The following is a 20,154-nucleotide window of genomic DNA, read 5'->3' as shown; positions in this document are numbered from 1 at the left end:
AAACCAGTATATTGGATAATAATGTTGTTACATACAAACCAATCAGTTCACTAGCTGATAATGCTCCTATAGAACTTGTCATCCCTGGAACAAGTGATGAATACATAGATCTACCACATACTCTTCTTTACATCGAAGCCAAACTTTTGTCTCATCGCTAGTGATTCGTCTGTTGAGGCTAAAGTGAATATTTTAGACGCTGCTTTACATATTAAAAAGATTAATGTTAGTCCTACAATAAAACTAGCACATAACAAGCTTCTACAATCAACAACAGCCAAATATCCTCTCACAAGAGTGCAAATGAAGTCATTCGTCATTCCAAAGGATCTTCAATCAAAAACAATTGATAATTTATTGATGGGAGTATTACCAACTCGAGTGATTGTGGCGTTTACACAAAATGACGCCTATACAGGAACAATAACTTCAAATCCATTTCATTTCAAACATTTTGACATCAATTTCTTCTCTCTATACATTGATGGAAAACCTGTACCTTCAAAACCATTACAGCCAAATTTCGAAAGCAACCTCTATGTTTCCTCATATCATACCTTATTCTGTGGATCAGGCATTCACTTTTCAAATCATGGCAACAATATTCCTCGCCTTGCCTTTCCTCAAGGATACACTATCTTTGTTTTCGACATTACTCAAGATGGAGAAGCCAGCGCTGTGCAGCATTGGAACCTTATACGTCACGGCTGTGTTCGTCTGGAAGTTCATTTTACGAAGCCTCTACCAGGACCTGTCTCATGCATAACGTATGGAGAATTCCAATCTCTCTTAGAAGTGGATCATCAGAGGAACATCATCATGGATTTTTAAAGGTACGTTATTTAAATATCAAATCATATATGTACATGTCTGCATTTTTATACATGATGTCCTCTACACTAGATTTATTGAATGCTTTGCAATCGAATTCTTTATTTCACAATCATTTCGTTGGCGTATATGCAGCCAATGAATTACCAACACATGTTCCACTACCTGCAGCTATCATCATAAATACAGATCCCTCGAACAAACTTGGCACACACTGGATTTCCGTATATATTCATACTGATGGACGTGCCCACTACTTCGATACATTAGGATTTCCTCCATATGTAATGCAACATATTCAATTTCTACGTAGAAATTCCACTTCTTACACATTTAATAATAAAAAATTTAAAGTGTGAAATCGTCCCTATGTGGGCATTATTCATATCTTTTCCTATGCTTCAAAGCTAAAGGAAAGTCCTTAAATGAATTTCATTACACTTTCTCATCAACTCCAGAAAAAAATGATCGTCGTTTGCTGTATTTACTTTTACAGGTAATTATGTCTTCATTCTTCTTCTTCGTTTGTTTAGATACTTTTTTTTCATATTATTGCAGGTAGTCATTTCTTCTTCTTCTTTATTATAATGTGTTTGTATATATTATCATTTGTTGTTTTATTTGTTCATGATTATAGATAAAATAAATTTTAAGTTATGTTTCTCAATTTTTTTCATTTCAGAGAGTAGAAGATCGCCATCATGTATATGGACATCATCATTGTACAGTATGACTTCTATCTACGTTTCATCACCATCATCAACAGCAGTAGTATCATTAATTGAACTGTGTATAGACAGCATCAGTGAACAGTATATGGCAACTGTGAAGTTATCATCATCTGAACAATGAAAAAAATCTAACGTTCTTTTAAAAATGTACTATACTTACCGTCGTTTTAATTGTGTAAATAGTTTCATCAGCAATAAATACTTTGTATTCTTTTTTCTCTTTGAAAACAAATGTTTTATTTCTTATTTTCTCCGTTTCCTAATAAATAAATGTTTTATGATCAATTATGTAATTAAATACACATATCATAAAACATATTTTTAAGTCATTGAATTAAAGAATTTCATAGTAGTTTTTAAAAAAAGATTCTAAAACTGATTTTTAATTCAATGATGTAATCACATAACTACATAATAATAATGAATTCAAATACTTAATCAGTTATTCTTTCGTAAATTAAATCAAGTATGTGAATTCAATATTATTATGATAGGACTTTTGTTTTTAAAATTTTATTATTAATTATTTTAGTTCCTTTTTTAAAAAAATAAAGTCCTATCATACTTAAGACAAAGTTGTATAATAATAATAATAATAATTTCAAATACTAATTTTTATTTTAACATTCATTTCAAGAATTTGAATTCATTATCGTTATATTTATTATTATTATTATACATATCACTTATAGTATACGAGGAAAAAAAATATGTTAGGATTTTTTTCTTTTAAAAATTAGTATACTAATTAAAAATCCTATCATATTGAGATGTATGAAACGAACACAAAACACACACACAAATAAAACATTTCACTTTCACTATATATTTTATTACATTTGATATTACGTTGTTTAGTATACATGAAAAAACAAATCAATTTTCTTCTTCTTTATGAAGAGGCGTTCACTTCATTGATACCCTCCGAAAGTTGAGTATCGGTTTCCCCCCATCATGGCTGTGTCGGTACACTATCAAATATATCAGCCATAATTGAATCTATGAGTTTTTGTTTGCAAAATACTTTCATTTTTCCAATTTTAATCGTTCACCATCAATGTTCACATTACTGTTCTTATCAAGAGAGACACTTGGAAAACTGATGTTCATACCATTAATAATACTCTGTTCATCTACACAGGTATGTATTCCGGCAAGTGCTCTGCATGTAAGACACTGCAATTGTACATGATTACGAATAGTATCTGTACACAAGTCAAAATATTCACGTAGCACAACACTATAAACTTTACTGTTTTTCACAGCATGTTCAATACACGGTAATATTTCCAAGAAATAAAGCCAATCACTTGAAGTTAAGTACACAGTGTTTCGAGGAGCATGAAGTGTTCCTTTCTTCTCTAACATCACTAATTTTTCACCCATTAGTTTTCGCACCACCAGTTCGTTTTTTCGACCAAGAGATTTTATAAATGTAATTTCCACTTGAGAATTTAAATAGTCCGTAACAAATGGGGTTAAATGTACAAGTTTCTCCCACTCTGCCAAATTTAACTCCACTCCAAACACAAGTCCTTTGCCAACACGAATCACTGGTTCAAATGTATCACTATCCAGTCCGATACAAATTAATTTGGTTTTCATTGAATTAAGTCCATATTCAACATTTAACAACTACTCTTTCTTGGTATCCATAGTTGATGCACAAGCACTCAAAGACATGTTACTTCAGTCGCTGGCCAGCACAGAATAACGACACTATTCATACAGATGACTGTGTATGCATGAAGAAGAGGGGCGAAGAGGAAAATTCATGTTTCATCTTGTTCGTACAAGCCACCATACACTTACGATGAGTATACCAGTTCAGTAAATTCAAGATCGTGCATGTTACGCCCAGATACATTAATCTTCATTCCTTTATATATTAAACAGACATTCCCACTTTGTAAATACGTTAATAATGCACCATTATCTGCTTCCAATTTTTCAGTACAACGTCCAGGTAAAATAACTTTTTCGCCTCCTTCAAATGTCACACATGCTTTCCTACCATATACCGTTGTAATTATCTCACAGTTTACAATACGAAATGGTACTCCAATCTCCAAATCTCGCATTTCTGTAAAGGGTACCATTGATGGCTTAATAAGCTTATCTAATAAACTCATTGACGATGACATCTTTAAATTTTGACGTTTCTTCCTTTGCAACAGCTGCTAACAGAATGATCTACACAAGCACATACGTTCCGCTTACGCTCTTCGCAGGAGGGGTGGGGGGTTTTGGGGATTCAAATTATTAGCCAATAAACGACAAGAACACGAAAAAGGCATGTTTTATCTCGTTTTTACATTTGGTAGGCGTCCAAGACTATGAGCATAGCAACAGGCTGTTCTCACAAATCAACATTTTCCCACGCGCTCCTGTAGTAGCCGTAAAAGGCTATAAACATAACTAAAGGCTTGTCGAAACTTGCCTCCCAATTCCAGGAAATGATATCGATTTCTAGGAAAACAAGATAATTTTTTGCTGACTCGGCCTTCTATCGGAGGGAATATCTACTAGCTCATTATGTTAATTAATGAATGAGTTATATGCAGTTCGTCGACCAGTCCCTGCTGCCAATCAGCCCCGGTCTCCCCTATATAACTCTTTATTAAAAATAAACAGAACGTGTCCTGGCATTTTCTTAAATTGTCTTTTATGAGCGTGTAATATGCCATTACAGTCTAATGTGATGATGTTTTAATAGGAGGGTGCCCGAAATTTTTTGCACTGACTATACTTGACGTTTAACAAAAAATTTCTGGCTATTCATATAATTCGTAATTTTGTTTGTTATTCTATTTCAAGTTAACATGGAAAACTGTAAAAAATTTTATTAGGAATTATAGTTTTGGGAGTCAATACCTTTATTTATATTTTAAATTAGTTATAAGTCTTGTATATGGATGTGTAAATGGATTATTACAATTCTTACGGTGTCAGTGCTATCTGAAAACATAGGTCCACTATTGGACGGAACTTTTCAGATCAAATAACCAATCTAAAATTCGACAGAATTTTCAGGACCACCCTTCACCTCTCTTTTAGATACCTAGGTCCTTCTAAAATCTAGTTTAATCCAGATTTTACCAAATTTTATTCGTTTCAAAGCCCCACCGCCAAAATGCTTTGTTTTGATTGGAGGATAAACCCACGCTATGATATTAGGGCGCGATTATTCCCATTCCCTGCAAGAATTTCACTGAAGACGCCGGACTAAGATCTTCCCAGCTCAGAAAGTCAAAAAGGAGCTAGAAAAGCTGCAAATAAAGGTAACATTTGGATTTTATTAACGTGTAAAATCGCTGGAGGTCTCAAGGAGCAATAGAACTATTAAATTCTCAGAACAAAACTGGACTAAAAAGCTGAAATAGTAAGTGCAATATAGTGACGCCATGATTTCATCTACCGATCGCTATGGACAGGATTCAGAAGTAGTGTGATTTCCGTTTTCCTTTTCCTAAAACCGGTTCTGAAGATCAGTGTTTCCCCTGATATTTTCACCTTCCAATTTTCCTGCTAATTGAGGGTTATAAGACCTGTCCATATATAGATTTGTTTATGTAGGTAGCGAGTGATTTTTTCTGACATATATGGCGGTATTTAATTTCGTTGTAGTTAAGATAGGTAGAATAATGCACGTGTAAATTTACAGTAAGGGATCCTATCTGACTCCCAAATTGAGAGTACGGCTTCCAGCGGGATGAGTTGAACATGTAGTTTGTTCCGGGTTCCTGCCCCTTCAGGGCAGGGGTCCTATTGTTAGTCAACACTTCGATATGTCCCCTCGGGGCATTGATTAAACAGGTTGATTTTAGGAATGTGATTTAGTAAATACAAGGGCCAGTTGGCCCTGTTCCTTTCTTTCCCTTTCCTTTCGAGCCGATTTAAAATGGTAAAATCTGAATGTTGTCTGTGTATATTTATTAGTATAACATGTATTAATGATAGTGATGATTGGTGTGTATTGGCATGATGTGTCTTGTAGTTTAAGTAGTATGTGTATATTTGTAATGTAGTATCAGTGGTAGTGGTAGTTAAGTGATGAAAGAGTGTGTGAGATAATTAAATATGGACAGTGTAGTATTTGGTATGCGATAATTTTTTTTATTATTCCGTCATTAAGTGAACTCATACACAATATTTAAAAGTGAACGTAATATATTACAATAATTCCGTGTACAAGGTCACATTCAGTGGTTCAAGGGTTGATCATATCGTCGCTAACCCCTAGTGTCAAAAGTCAGTACTAACCGCCATTCGTATGTCGATGTTCTTAGTGATTTAGTTTTCATGGAATTGACCTTTCTTTTCGAAATAAAACCTAGAAGGTATAATTCACAGCCCATATGGATGTACAGTTAGGTTAAGTGACCTAAAATTAATATATCCTGAAAATTACAACATTCTGCTTAGTCTAGAAATTGAAATATTTAAGTAAATAAACAATACGTAATTTCTTAACAGAAGTCGGGCGATATGATGCTAGTTCTTCGCTTTGAAATTATATTAAATGTTCATTTTTCTTCGTGGCTGCAGAATTTCATTGTTGCTGCAGAATTTCATAAACATTAAATATTATCGCGGATAATTCTATTTTCAGTGAACATACGTAGGATTTTTTTTTCGTTCTTAATAAAGCTACCAGGTATTACATAGTATTGTGTGTGTGGTGAAAGAGTCTTGAGTTCGAGTGAGGTTGTCGTGCGGTGATCGGAATGGGAAATGTTTGTAGTGACTATAGATTTTAAAGTGTTATGATGAAATGTGTATATAGGCTGGGCGTAGATAGAGGAGACAGGGTGTTTGTAAAATATAGCGTCGTAGTAAATGAAAAGAATGATGATATGAATATTATATGAATATTAATATGAATATGAATATGAAAGTATATGAATATTGTAGTAAATGAATATAGAAGATAGGACACCCATATAGTTAAATATATATAGTAGCCCAGTGAATACTTCGCCACGTGTGGATATATATATATATTGAATAGATACGTGTAGCTACAAACATCTCGGGTTCTGACCCCTGCACCATAATATCACGCGGACCAGAGGGCGATATATAGTCGGATTATGGTAATACTTTGTAGTTTAATGGGTTATAGTAATAATCAACCATAGTAATACCATCTGATAGAATGGGTAGCATCATATAATCGCTGACTAGACATATTGAATAATAAATTATGAAAAGACAGTAGTAGTTATACAACAGGGCTGTAGTGAATTATATTTTCTGGTCGGTTTTAAAAATAGAATATCCTGCTCCGTGAGATTTTTTTTTCTTCACGTCACCTACTCGGGCTAGCTTACAATGTTCATGGAGGCGACAGCTCTGACAGGGTTACAGAATCAAAACAATTAGTTATTAAAATTTATTATACCGTACCCGGGCATCGACCTCTCCCCCCTTGAATATTTTCGTTTTCTTTTCTTAGTTTCCAAACTAGATAGTGATGGAAATTAATCGATGCCTCAGAATTTAGCGCATTCTGCGAAGGGGAGCTATCGGTGAGGTTTGGCCATAGAAATCACCGATCCGAAATTCAGTTTATTTATTTTTTATTTTTATTTTGGCAAATCACTAATTAGGGATATCTTAGCTATTACTCTAGTTTCATTACTGTCCTTGAACCTTCTTAGTTCTTCTGAGGGGTCGAATATTTTTTTCCTTACTTAGAGATTTCAAAATTGGGGGCAGTTACCTGGTCCCTTCCCCCTCTCCTTTTATCCTGCTGGTCTGGGCCGGATACGGGGCTCGGATTTCAATCTTACAAACAAACTCTTGTGGGATTGGGATCTGATGGACACAGAACTTGCATCCTTGGCAGCAGGGCCTCCCTCCTAGTTTACGTATTTAAGTAAACTACCCTCTTTCGGCATATGTGAATATTTTTGGCTATGAGTTGTTATATATTTAAATTCGATCACTCTTCTGTGTAGTGAGTAGTACTTTAATCTTTCTCCTTTCGTTGGCGCCGCTTTCTCTCTCTTGTCTCTTTCTTCCTTCTTACTTCGAGATTTTTTTTAATTTTTTCAACCTCCCCCCCCCCCGATTTTGAACTTGTTGCTTACGATTTATTTAACGTACAACTCTGATCTGAAATTACCAGCTGAGATGTTGCAATACACAATTCATGGATAGAGTAGATAATGATTGGGTCCTCCATCACATTTTGACCTATCGCCGAAATGAACAAAGACTTCGTAGTTGACGACACATCGATTACGTTCTTTCACCGTCGTCACTCTTAAGTTTTTTTTAATCCATTGGTCACTTTCCTTTCTGTTTTGGTTTTCGTTTACCTTGTAGTTGACCTGGGCCCAGAAATTGTATTTTAGGTTATCTAGTTATATCTTTAGGAATGCTCTGTGTTACGTGCCTGTCTCACAAAGTTTTTTTTTTTATTATTTAAGCACGAATTGATTATATAAAAGTTAAAATTTATAGACGCGCGGTGTCAGGTAAAAAATCAATTTTCTTTTTCATATGTAATGTCCGAAGTCATTTGTTTTCTTGTACTTGCAACCTTTTCAAAAATTATTGTTGGGGTGATTAATTTAAATGTGTGCGCATTTATTATAAATATATATATATATAGAGAGAGAGAAATGAATAGGCCTACGTCGAAATGTATATGTACTTAGTATGTGAATATGATTTTACAGTAAAAGTATGATATTAAATGTATTATATGAATATATGTAAGAGCGCTCGTGTCTGTCCCCCCAAACGTGTATTGGTTGCTATAGTTTACCAGTAAGTTTTCCGACGAATATAAGAATGTAGATTTTGTCAAGAATACCGCCGTGCACTCACGTAATTTTCCTTTTCTTCTGAATAGATGTAAATGATAACCTATGTAATTATTTAATGGCATGTATTAAAAGTAACGGCAGGTCTAAACGTAATCCACATAATAATGAATATTATCCCTGAACTACTAACCTAAAACCACTGTGGAAAGTGTACCTTTAATCCTTCTCACCTGCATATGTATCCTGTGACTTGACCAGTTTTTTTTTATCCTCAATTTAAACCATCATACTCCTTACTTCTGTGGAAGATCATTTTAAATCCTAACCATGTATACATATATACGAAAGTGATCCTAAGGAAAGGTCTCATGACGTGTCCCAGTGTTGAACAAATAACTTGAAATTATTCAATTAATAAGTTTGGAAATGGACTGTCTAAGAGGAGAAACATCCTCTGGCGAAAGTGATTTTTCGAAATCCCTAGATGGGTATAAACGTCGCAGTGTGCGAGTGCAGATATAAACTGCTAAGAGTTACAAACTAAATATAGTCGATGAATGGTTTTTATAAACCAATAGTTATATATATATATAGATATATACATATAAACACAAACTAAGTTAAATGGAGCGAAATGTTTTGGACGCTACGAGTAGTGCGTGATTTGTGATTTGAACGCTCAGAATTATTAATATTTTATTTCTCAATGTGAGGTAGAGACTCATATAAGTCCTAATACATCTAAAAGTTTTTTTTCTTTTCTTTCCTCTTTGTCCATATTTTTTTCTTTAAGTGAAATAAGTGTCTCTTTGCGTATGTCGCAAATCATAATTTTGCTTTAGCATGCCTAAGATACAATATATGTAATTATTTTTATTTGTCAAGATGATTGAATATATAAAAATTTACTAAAATATAACACTATGTACTCTATTAATATATAACCAAGAACTTGTGCTTTTAAGATTTTCTTTGTAATTATTTTTCCTTTTCACTATGAATGTAATAAACTGTTTGTACCTTTGTAGTTAGTTGGTTTCCTTTAAACATATATACACTGTCCTGAGTGAGTGAGCGAGTGAATGCATGATAGATTTAATTTAAGTAATTTTAGTGATATCATTTGTTGTATTAACATCTATAATATATGTGTCATGTTTTAATATGTGTGTTAAGGTAAATAACCTAGGTCATGAAGGACCGCTACTAACGGCTTAAATCGGCTCTAGGAGTGAAACGGAAATAGCAGGATAAGCCTAAATACGACATCTTTCTTCCAGGAAGTTGAGACTCTTATTGATACGATACATAAATTTATATTGAGTTCATAAGTTTGATTTTTTTTTCTTGGCTAATTCATATGTGTGGTCGATCCTAGAGAACAAAGTTCAGATGCTGGATGGTTATCAATCACCGGTTGGAATAACAGTACAAAGAATGATTTCACTTTTCTCGTTTCCAGGTCTAGGTCTGGGCAACCCCACGATCGTGGTGCCTGGAGCTAGGTCTGGGTGGTATGAGGGAACATGTGTCTATTCCGAAGCATTCCAAAATTGATTAGTCGTTAATAACATTTAGAATGATTCATCTTTCAAGGACTTTCTCGAATTCTTACTATATTTCCGGAATTATCCAGTAATCTGTTTCTTATTACAATACCCTATTTTTTTCTTTCTTCTTTTTCTACCTCCTTCTTTTACCCTTCTACTTTCTTCTCTTTCTTTTCTATTTCTGAATGAAAGAAAACGGAGTCATGACTGAGAGTAGTCGCTATTGGCACGGTCAATAAGTTGTTTCGATGAGTTTTCTTCGGGAGTCCGATATGGGATAATTAACAATGAGATGAGTATGCATTGAGGGACGAACAATAACAAGAAAGGTTATTGGAATTTACTTTATTGGAGAATAATCTGGATTTCAATTAGTAGGTGATGTTTCGTAATCGCCCTCGTTCAAAGAGAATTAATTTTAGCGACTCCTCTACATTGCTCTTTTCTTCGTTTACTACTACTTTTTTTTACGTTTTCTTTCAATTGGCGACCGTTGACATCGGACAGTTACCATGGAAACAATTGTTTTCCCTGGTAACGAATCTGAAATTTTTTATTAAACACTGTTTAGGATCGAGCACATATTGACTTGGCCACAAAAGGTGAATAATTAAAAAAGGTCACAGTGAGATTAAATAATTATAGTCATTGGCTGTTCCGCTATCTTTGTCTCTCTCTGTAGAAAGGGGGAAATGAAGGAATTTGTCAAAGTGAATTCTAAAATTTGAAAATGCTGGAAGTTGACCCAAGGAGGGAATTAGATAGGAGTCCTTTAATTTATGAACAGTACCTGAATAGCAAGTTTTGTTAGTCTATAAGTATATAATTGCATGTGTTTATATTGTGTCTTTTTTGTATGGAAGCTATGGCAACCAATAGAGAAGTTGTATCACACGAGAACGCGGAAGTCTCATGTACACAATGTACGTTAGAAGGTAATGAGAAAAGAGCTCGCGTCTCCCGTAGGCTAGTGAGGTGTCACGAGTGTGGGCTGAAATGGACTCATTTCAGTTGTACCAATTTAGAGGATACTGCTGAAAATGCAGAAAAGGTCCGGGCTGGTGAGATAGTTAAATACTGTAAAGAATGTGAGGGGAAGCTCCACCAGTCGCGTGAACCCATGAGTTTATCCTCTGAGAAAGAAAATGAACATCCCGATTCAGACGGTGAGCGAGGGTATAGTACCCCGAAGAACCGAGGCCAAATATCTCCAGTGGAGATATCTGACCTCGATGATGATGAAAGAGATGGGGATTCAATTGGTGATAAAACCAAAGAAGAGCAAAGGAAGACTGTGTCATCTAATAATGACGCTCTCCTCCTTTCATTGCAACAAATGCTACAAAAAATAGATGAGAAAATAGATAATAATAGCCTGGAGATGAGACGCGAAATAAATGAAAATAGCCTGGAGATGAGGCGCGAAATAAATGAAAATAGCCTGGAGATGAGGCGCGAAATAAATGAAAGTAGCCTGAAAATTAGACGCGAAATAAATGAGAAATTTGACACCTCGAAACGAGAAACCGAATCTCGATTCGAGGTACTAACCCAGAAAATCGACAACATATGTTCGGACTTTGCTTCCTCAATAACCACATTGAGGGAGCAAATGTCTACTGAAATTGATTTGGTCAGATGCGAGGCTCAGCAATCCCTAAAGCAACTTCAGCAGGAGACTGAGGGTAAATTTGATCATGTAAATTCTGAATTTGAACAAATAGATACCAAATTGCATAAGATCAACAATAAACTAGAAACACAGCAGGCCGAAATTGATAGTTTAAAGTCAACCTTGTCAGATTTATCACTGGAAACCAAACTGGAAGTAACTGACCAAAAAATTTCGAAAATTCAGAACGAAATAGTAAATATTCAAAAAGAAATAACGAAACCTAGTCGCGGAAAATCAGAGGTGACCTATCCTTTCCCCGGTAGCGATTCCTCAGAAATATTACCTGCTATAACAACTACCTGTAGCGCAGGAAAAGAAAATTTAATGTCAGTTGATGCACGGGATATTGCGACGCACTACCCCATGCATCGGTCAGAACTAAAGTCGTGGTTCAATTCCAATAGTGTGCCGAATCAGTCGAGTGTTGTGACGACTACGGTCACTAGCGTGAGTGCTCCCTCCTTACATGGAGGTATACAATCACATAGCGTGTTGCCGGGAAGAGGAGATGGGTACCATTCTGAGTCGTTGTTCACGGGTGCGATTGGTCCGGGGATGGAGCCCAACATATTCAATACGACCAATAGAATCCCTTTTAATTATATGGGTAATTATAACACCGCTACGACGTCGTCGGTGGTAAATCCGGTGACTACTCCGATTGTGCAGGATAATATGTTAATTCCCACCAACTATTCCCCTGCTTATGTTAGTATGAGTTCCAAGGTTTCACTGAGGGACATCGAACGTTTTCCCACGTTTGATGGGAATATCACTAATGGACAGCCTCGTGTTTTCCTGCGTAGATTGCAGCAGTGCTTAGAAATGTATCGGCTGACTGATAGAGAACGTTTGCAAATAGTTGAGAAACTTTTAATTGCAGCATCAGGCGCGTGGTTTGCTTCTATTAAATATAGAATCCATACATTTGACGATTTCCTGATCCTTTTTAAGGAAGAATACTGCAATGAACATATAGAGAGGCTTCAGAAACGCAACCTCCAATCTTTAAGGTATGATCGAGCCAAGTATGGGTCCCTTCTGGACTATGCTTGGAAGATCATAGAATTGTACTACCAGATCGCAGAAAATCCATCGCAAGCCGAACTAGTAGACATTATAGTGAACGCTCTTCCACCAGATGAGTCGCGGGCTATTGCTTCCCATTTGTGCCAAACGGTGCGAGAAGTTACGTCACGCCTAGCTGCCCTGTGTGGGAAAGAAACTGGAGGCCCACCAAAGAGGTATTTCGCCCGACAAGCAAAAGTTGTGAAACCCGTGAAAAGCAAGGCAACGGCTAGTTGCCAAACGGACTTTCTGAGTTACACCCAAGCTGGATCTCGTTATCCAAGTGGGAGTGGCTCGGAAAGCAATCAATATAATGGTCGACGTCTGTACCGTAACCGACCGATGTTTAACAATCGCCGGGGTTATCGCCCATATGACCGCACAATAGGGGAATCGAACCCGAATAGGGACGATAATAGGAGGAACTTTAACGGGGCGTACCGGAGAAGAGAAAACGGTAATGGTCAAGGCAGTAATGTTAATAATAATAGTCCAAATAGATCTCAGAATTCTGCCCCTTCGCAAATACAGAATAATGGCGGAAATAGAATTCTAACAAATGGAGGGACTGATAGTCGAGAAACTAGATCCTAATGTCATTGGATATGCCAGTCGACGGGTGAAACCCTATGAGTTGTTTCTTTCAATATCTCAGCTGGAACTCCTGTCCGTTCTGTTCCTTTGTGAACATTTTTAGCAGTTAAATTATTGAAAAATTGCGCTGTATTACACAATCTAAAAGGTGAAAGTATCGGAACTCACAATTTCCAGAATCTTAAGCTTTTCAACTGTACCGAGGACAAAAAACGGGAACTTCTATCTCAATACCCAAAGTGAATGTTACACTGTCTCATTTCAGTGTATGAGAGTATGAGTGAATAGTTAGTTTATTAGTATTAATACATGTTAATTCTATTCAACAAAATTTTGTTATTCAAACAAAATTTTTTTTCGACGCCGGGGAACTGTAATATGCCATTACAGTCTAATGTGATGATGTTTTAATAGGAGGGTGCCCGAAATTTTTTGCACCGACTGTACTTGACGTTTAACAAAAAATTTCTGGCTATTCATATAATTCGTAATTTTGTTTGTTATTCTATTTCAAGTTAACATGGAAAACTGTAAAAAAAATTTATTAGGAATTATAGTTTTGGGAGTCAATACCTTTATTTATATTTTATAAATTAGTTATAAGTCTTGTATATGGATGTGTAAATGGATTATTACAATTCTTACGGTGTCAGTGCTATCTGAAAACATAGGTCCACTATTGGACGGAACTTTTCAGATCAAATAACCAATCTAAAATTCGACAGAATTTTCAGGACCACCCTTCACCTCTCTTTTAGATACCTAGGTCCTTCTAAAATCTAGTTTAATCCAGATTTTACCAAATTTTATTCGTTTCAAAGCCCCACCGCCAAAATGCTTTGTTTTGATTGGAGGATAAACCCACGCTATGATATTAGGGCGCGATTATTCCCATTCCCTGCAAGAATTTCACTGAAGGCGCCGGACTAAGATCTTCCCAGCTCAGAAAGTCAAAAAGGAGCTAGAAAAGCTGCAAATAAAGGTAACATTTGGATTTTATTAACGTGTAAAATCGCTGGAGGTCTCAAGGAGCCATAGAACTATTAAATTTTCAGAACAAAACTGGACTAAAAAGCTGAAATAGTAAGTGCAATATAGTGACGCCATGATTTCATCTACCGATCGCTATGGACAGGATTCAGAAGTAGTGTGATTTCCGTTTTCCTTTTCCTAAAACCGGTTCTGAAGATCAGTGTTTCCCCTGATATTTTCACCTTCCAATTTTCCTGCTAATTGAGGGTTATAAGACCTGTCCATATATAGATTTGTTTATGTAGGTAGCGAGTGATTTTTTTGACATATATGGCGGTATTTAATTTCGTTGTAGTTAAGATAGGTAGAATAATGCACGTGTAAATTTACAGTAAGGGCTCCTATCTGACTCCCAAATTGGGAGTACGGCTTCCAGCGGGATGAGTTGAACATGTAGTTTGTTCCGGGTTCCTGCCCCTTCAGGGCAGGGGTCCTATTGTTAGTCAACACTTCGATATGTCCCCTCGGGGCATTGATTAAACAGGTTGATTTTAGGAATGTGATTTAGTAAATACAAGGGCCAGTTGGCCCTGTTCCTTTCTTTCCCTTTCCTTTCGAGCCGATTTAAAATGGTAAAATCTGAATGTTGTCTGTGTATATTTATTAGTATAACATGTATTAATGATAGTGATGATTGGTGTGTATTAGCACGATGTGTCTTGTAGTTTAAGTAGTATGTGTATATTTGTAATGTAGTATCAGTGGTAGTGGTAGTTAAGTGATGAAAGAGTGTGTGAGATAATTAAATATGGACAGTGTAGTATTTGGTATGCGATAATTTTTTTTATTATTCCGTCATTAAGTGAACTCATACACAATATTTAAAAGTGAACGTAATATATTACAATAATTCCGTGTACAAGGTCACATTCAGTGGTTCAAGGGTTGATCATATCGTCGCTAGCCCCTAGTGTCAAAAATCAGTACTAACCGCCATTCGTATGTCGATGTTCTTAGTGATTTAGTTTTCATGGAATTGACCTTTCTTTTCGAAATAAAACCTAGAAGGTATAATTCACAGCCCATATGGATGTACAGTTAGGTTAAGTGACCTAAAATTAATATATCCTGAAAATTACAACATTCTGCTTAGTCTAGAAATTGAAATATTTAAGTAAATAAACAATACGTAATTTCTTAACAGAAGTCGGGCGATATGATGCTAGTTCTTCGCTTTGAAATTATATTAAATGTTCATTTTTCTTCGTGGCTGCAGAATTTCATTGTTGCTGCAGAATTTCATAAACATTAAATATTATCGCGGATAATTCTATTTTCAGTGAACATACGTAGGATTTTTTTTCGTTCTTAATAAAGCTACCAGGTATTACATAGTATTGTGTGTGTGGTGAAAGAGTCTTGAGTTCGAGTGAGGTTGTCGTGCGGTGATCGGAATGGGAAATGTTTGTAGTGACTATAGATTTTAAAGTGTTATGATGAAATGTGTATATAGGCTGGGCGTAGATAGAGGAGACAGGGTGTTTGTAAAATATAGCGTCGTAGTAAATGAAAAGAATGATGATATGAATATTATATGAATATTAATATGAATATGAATATGAAAGTATATGAATATTGTAGTAAATGAATATAGAAGATAGGACACCCATATAGTTAAATATATATAGTAGCCCAGTGAATACTTCGCCACGTGTGGATATATATATATATATTGAATAGATACGTGTAGCTACAAACATCTCGGGTTCTGACCCCTGCACCATAATATCACGCGGACCAGAGGGCGATATATAGTCGGATTATGGTAATACTTTGTAGTTTAATGGGTTATAGTAATAATCAACCATAGTAATACCATCTGATAGAATGGGTAGCATCATATAATCGCTGACTAGACATATTGAATAATAAATTATGAAAAGACAGTAGTAGTTATACAACAGGGCTGTAGTGAATTATATTTTCTGGTCGGTTTTAAAAATAGAATATCCTGCTCCGTGAGATTTTTTTCTTCACGTTATCTACTCGGGCTAGCTTACAATGTTCATGGAGGCGACAGCTCTGACAGGGTTACAGAATCAAAACAATTAGTTATTAAAATTTATTATACCGTACCCGGGCATCGACCTCTCCCCCCTTGAATATTTTCGTTTTCTTTTCTTAGTTTCCAAACTAGATAGTGATGGAAATTAATCGATGCCTCAGAATTTAGCGCATTCTGCGAAGGGGAGCTATCGGTGAGGTTTGGCCATAGAAATCACCGATCCGAAATTCAGTTTATTTATTTTTTATTTTTATTTTGGCAAATCACTAATTAGGGATATCTTAGCTATTACTCTAGTTTCATTACTGTCCTTGAACCTTCTTAGTTCTTCTGAGGGGTCGAATATTTTTTTTCCTTACTTAGAGATTTCAAAATTGGGGACGCAGTTACCTGGTCCCTTCCCCCTCTCCTTTTATCCTGCTGGTCTGGGCCGGATACGGGGCTCGGATTTCAATCTTACAAACAAACTCTTGTGGGATTGGGATCTGATGGACACAGAACTTGCATCCTTGGCAGCAGGGCCTCCCTCCTAGTTTACGTATTTAAGTAAACTACCCTCTTTCGGCATATGTGAATATTTTTGGCTATGAGTTGTTATATATTTAAATTCGATCACTCTTCTGTGTAGTGAGTAGTACTTTAATCTTTCTCCTTTCGTTGGCGCCGCTTTCTCTCTCTTGTCTCTTTCTTCCTTCTTACTTCGAGATTTTTTTTAATTTTTTCAACCTCCCCCCCCCCGATTTTGAACTTGTTGCTTACGATTTATTTAACGTACAACTCTGATCTGAAATTACCAGCTGAGATGTTGCAATACACAATTCATGGATAGAGTAGATAATGATTGGGTCCTCCATCACATTTTGACCTATCGCCGAAATGAACAAAGAATTCGTAGTTGACGACACTTCGATTAAGTTCTTTCACCGTCGTCCCTCTTAAGTTTTTTTTAATCCATTGGTCACTTTCCTTTCTGTTTTGGTTTTCGTTTACCTTGTAGTTGACCTGGGCCCAGAAATTGTATTTTAGGTTATCTAGTTATATCTTTAGGAATGCTCTGTGTTACGTGCCTGTCTCACAAAGTTTTTTTTTATTATTTAAGCACGAATTGATTATATAAAAGTTAAAATTTATAGACGCGCGGTATCAGGTAAAAAATGAATTTTCTTTTTCATATGTAATGTCGGAAGTCATTTGTTTTCTTGTACTTGCAACCTTTTCAAAAATTATTGTTGGGGTGATTAATTTAAATGTGTGCGCATTTATTATAAATATATATATATAGAGAGAGAAATGAATAGGCCTACGTCGAAATGTATATGTACTTAGTATGTGAATATGATTTTACAGTAAAAGTATGATATTAAATGTATTATATGAATATATGTAAGAGCGCTCGTGTCTGTCCCCCCAAACGTGTATTGGTTGCTATAGTTTACCAGTAAGTTTTCCGACGAATATAAGAATGTAGATTTTGTCAAGAAACCCGCCGTGCACTCACGTAATTTTCCTTTTCTTCTGAATAGATGTAAATGATAACCTATGTAATTATTTAATGGCATGTATTAAAAGTAACGGCAGGTCTAAACGTAATCCACATAATAATGAATATTATCCCTGAACTACTAACCTAAAACCACTGTGGAAAGTGTACCTTTAATCCTTCTCACCTGCATATGTATCCTGTGACTTGACCAGTTTTTTTTATCCTCAATTTAAACCATCATACTCCTTACTTCTGTGGAAGATCGTTTTAAATCCGAACCATGTATACATATATACGAAAGTGATCCTAAGGAAAGGTCTCATGACGTGTCCCAGTGTTGAACAAATAACTTGAAATTATTCAATTAATAAGTTTGGAAATGGACTGTCTAAGAGGAGAAACATCCTCTGGCGAAAGTGATTTTTCGAAATCCCTAGATGGGTATAAACGTCGCAGTGTGCGAGTGCAGATATAAACTGCTAAGAGTTACAAACTAAATATAGTCGATGAATGGTTTTTATAAACCAATAGTTATATATATATAGATATATATATAAACACAAACTAAGTTAAATGGAGCGAAATGTTTTGGACGCTACGAGTAGTGCGTGATTTGTGATTTGAACGCTCAGAATTATTAATATTTTATTTCTCAATGTGAGGTAGAGACTCATATAAGTCCTAATACATCTAAAAGTTTTTTTTCTTTTCTTTCCTCTTTGTCCATATTTTTTTTCTTTATGTGAAATAAGTGTCTCTTTGCGTATGTCGCAAATCATAATTTTGCTTTAGCATGCCTAAGATACAATATATGTAATTATTTTTATTTGTCAAGATGATTGAATATATAAAAATTTACTAAAATATAACACTATGTACTCTATTAATATATAACCAAGAACTTGTGCTTTTAAGATTTTCTTTGTAATTATTTTTCCTTTTCACTATGAATGTAATAAACTGTTTGTACCTTTGTAGTTAGTTGGTTTCCTTTAAACATATATACACTGTCCTGAGTGAGTGAGCGATTGAATGCATGATAGATTTAATTTAAGTAATTTTAGTGATATCATTTGTTGTATTAACATCTATAATATATGTGTCATGTTTTAATATGTGTGTTAAGGTAAATAACCTAGGTCATGAAGGACCGCTACTAACGGCTTAAATCGGCTCTAGGAGTGAAACGGAAATAGCAGGATAAGCCTAAATACGACATCTTTCTTCCAGGAAGTTGAGACTCTTATTGATACGATACATAAATTTATATTGAGTTCATAAGTTTGATTTTTTTTTCTTGGCTAATTCATATGTGTGGTCGATCCTAGAGAACAAAGTTCAGATGCTGGATGGTTATCAATCACCGGTTGGAATAACAGTACAAAGAATGATTTCACTTTTCTCGTTTCCAGGTCTAGGTCTGGGCAACCCCACGATCGTGGTGCCTGGAGCTAGGTCTGGGTGGTATGAGGGAACATGTGTCTATTCCGAAGCATTCCAAAATTGATTAGTCGTTAATAACATTTAGAATGATTCATCTTTCAAGGACTTTCTCGAATTCTTACTATATTTCCGGAATTATCCAGTAATCTGTTTCTTATTACAATACCCTATTTTTTTCTTTCTTCTTTTTCTACCTCCTTCTTTTACCCTTCTACTTTCTTCTCTTTCTTTTCTATTTCTGAATGAAAGAAAACGGAGTCATGACTGAGAGTAGTCGCTATTGGCACGGTCAATAAGTTGTTTCGATGAGTTTTCTTCGGGAGTCCGATATGGGATAATTAACAATGAGATGAGTATGCATTGAGGGACGAACAATAAGAAGAAAGGTTATTGGAATTTACTTTATTGGAGAATAATCTGGATTTCAATTAGTAGGTGATGTTTCGTAATCGCCCTCGTTCAAAGAGAATTAATTTTAGCGACTCCTCTACATTGCTCTTTTCTTCGTTTACTACTACTTTTTTTTACGTTTTCTTTCAATTGGCGACCGTTGACATCGGACAGTTACCATGGAAACAATTGTTTTCCCTGGTAACGAATCTGAAATTTTTTATTAAACACTGTTTAGGATCGAGCACATATTGACTTGGCCACAAAAGGTGAATAATTAAAAAAGGTCACAGTGAGATTAAATAATTATAGTCATTGGCTGTTCCGCTATCTTTGTCTCTCTCTGTAGAAAGGGGGAAATGAAGGAATTTGTCAAAGTGAATTCTAAAATTTGAAAATGCTGGAAGTTGACCCAAGGAGGGAATTAGATAGGAGTCCTTTAATTTATGAACAGTACCTGAATAGCAAGTTTTGTTAGTCTATAAGTATATAATTGCATGTGTTTATATTGTGTCTTTTTTGTATGGAAGCTATGGCAACCAATAGAGAAGTTGTATCACACGAGAACGCGGA

This window comes from Thermobia domestica, chromosome 17 (genome assembly GCF_964235325.1).
Source record: "Thermobia domestica chromosome 17, izTheDome1.hap1.1, whole genome shotgun sequence".
NCBI lineage: Eukaryota > Metazoa > Arthropoda > Insecta > Zygentoma > Lepismatidae > Thermobia > Thermobia domestica.
This window is presented reverse-complemented; position numbering follows the sequence as displayed.